The 2,772-nt window shown below is 32.3% G+C and overlaps 1 protein-coding gene across 1 annotated transcript in view; it reads left to right on the top strand.

The window, feature by feature from the left end:
- LOC106467343 (protein gooseberry-neuro-like) overlaps window positions 1-2,772 on the top strand; it is a gene marked incomplete at both ends in the record, with an annotated part of 15,391 nt that overhangs the window by 10,743 nt on the left and 1,876 nt on the right. The window lies entirely within an intron of this gene.

Below are 2,772 nucleotides of genomic sequence, written 5' to 3' on the forward strand. Positions count from 1 at the left end.
TCACTGTTACGAAATACACGTAAAACCACATTAAATAGTTTGTTATTTTCACTGTTACGAAATACACGTAAAACCACATTAAATAGTTTGTTATTTTTACTGTTACGAAATACACGTAAAACCACATTAAATAGTTTGATAATTTCACTGTCACGAAATACACGTAAAACCACATTCAATAGTTTATTAATTTCACTGTCACGAAATACACGTAAAACCACATTAAATAGTTTGTTAATTTCACTGTCACGAAATACACGTAAAACCACATTAAATAGTTTAATAATTTCAGTGTCACGAAATACACGTAAAACCACATTAAATAGTTTATTAATTTCACTGTCACGAAATACACGTAAAACCACATTAAATAGTTTGTTAATTTCACTGTCACGAAATACACGTAAAACCACATTAAATAGTTTATTAATTTCACTGTTACGAAATATACGTAAAACCACATTAAATAGTTTGATTAATTTTACTGTCACGAAATACACGTAAAACCACATTAAATAGTTTATTAATTTCACTGTCACGAAATACACGTAAAAACCACATTAAATAGTTTATTAATTTCACTGTCACGAAATACACGTAAAACCACATTAAATAGTTTGTTAATTTCACTGTCACGAAATACACGTAAAACCAAATTAAATAGTTTATTAATTTCACTGTCACGAAATACACGTAAAACCACATTAAATAGTTTATTAATTTCACTGTCACGAAATACACGTAAAACCACATAAAATAGTTTGTTAATTTCACTGTTACGAAATACACGTAAAACCACATTAAATAGTTTATTAATTTCACTGTCACGAAATACACGTAAAACCACATTAAATAGTTTATTAATTTCACTGTCACGAAATACACGTAAAACCACATTAAATAGTTTGTTAATTTCATTACTTACCTAGCAGCCACTGTTTCAGAAGACCTTCAGGCTTATTCTACAATAAACTACAACTATTGTAGATGGCACTGTAAAGATTAAGAATGTCGAGAATATTTACATCATATTGGGTGTAACATTACTTAAAAGGCGAATACGCAATGAATATATTGCTCTGCAACCTTTTTCTTTTATTAATCAAAAATTAAAATTTTCTCTTTCCTTGTCCGTTTGTATAACATGATTATCGTTAATCAAAATCGCATCATTTTAGTGTAAAAAGATCCGGTAAGGTTTCACCCCTGTATGGAGTATATCTTTTTCTTTTCATCATTCAACACTCCATTTTTTGTTTAACCTGTCACTTTGCACCCCCAGATAAGTAAATCGTGTTCTTACGGTGCTTTGTTTTTTAATGTGGTCCTAATCTCACACGTTTAAATCATAACGGAATAAACATTACAAGTTGTTAAGTTATTTTCCCCTTAAGAAATGTAGGAAGAAACCTCGTATATTCAAGACCTGACATAAAATGCCAGAGATTGACGTTAAGCCTCTCGAGACCTTGGTAGCATAATAAGTGTACGCCTCGTTAACTGTCACAGCTGGTCGTACCTTCATTTCCTGTTTAGAAGTTTAGGTTGTTCAATGATTGAAATGATCACCTGCCGCGTGCGCCCATTCATTAAACCACGTGATGATCGCTTCAACCCATGTGGGCCTCACTCCTTCCATCTTCAAATAGATAATATGGCTTGATGAATTAATTCAGTAAATTCAGTAAGAAATGAGAACATATGATTTGTTTGGTTTGTTTTGAATTTCGCGCAAAACTACACGAGGGCTATCTGCGCTAGCCGTCCCTAATTTAGCAGTGAAAGACTAGAGGGAAGGCGGCTAGTCATCACAACCTACCGCCAACTCTTGGGCTACTCTTTTACAAACGAATAGTAACATCGACCGTCAAATTATAACGACCCCACGGCATAAAGGGCGAGCATGTTTGGTGGAACGGGGATTCGAACCCGCGTCCCTGAAAACATTTGAAAGCTAATAACTGTGAGTTATCTTGGTAATTTTAAGTTTACCAAGACAAAAATAAAAAAATCATAGAAATATTTTGTAGCAAAAATAATCTCACCTTCTAATTCATCTTTCAAGACTTTCCCTTCATCCTTATATCACATTCTACTTCATCTTTCACAACTTTCCCTTTATCCTTATATCACATTCTACTTCATATTTCACGACTTTCCCTTTATCCTTATATCACATTCTAATTCATCTTTCACGACTTTCCCTTTATCCTTATATCACATTCTAATTCATCCTTCAAGACTTTCCCTTTATCCTTACATTACATTTTAATCCATTTTCCACGACTTCCCTTTATCCTTATATCACATTCTAATTCATATTTCACAGCTTTCCCTTTATCCTTATATCACATTCTAATTCATCTTTCACGACTTTCCCTTTATCCTTATATCACATTCTAATTAATGTGATATAAGGATAAAGGGAAAGTCGTGAAAGATGATATCACATTCTAATTCATATTTCACAGCTTTCCCTTTATCCTTATATCACATTCTAATTCATCTTTCACGACTTTCCCTTTATCTTATATCACATTCTAATTCATCTTTCACGACTTTCCCTTTATCCTTATATCACATTCTAATTCATCTTTCAGACTTTCCCTTTATTCTTATATCACATTCTAATTCATCTTTCGCGACTTTCCCTTTATCCTTATATCACATTCTAATTCATCTTTCACGACTTTCCCTTTATCCTTATATCACATTCTAATTCATCTTTCACGACTTTCCCTTTATCCTTATATCACATTCTAATTCATCTTT

The sequence above is a fragment of the Limulus polyphemus genome, unplaced genomic scaffold (genome assembly GCF_000517525.1).
Source record: "Limulus polyphemus unplaced genomic scaffold, Limulus_polyphemus-2.1.2 Scaffold2578, whole genome shotgun sequence".
Taxonomy (NCBI): domain Eukaryota; kingdom Metazoa; phylum Arthropoda; class Merostomata; order Xiphosura; family Limulidae; genus Limulus; species Limulus polyphemus.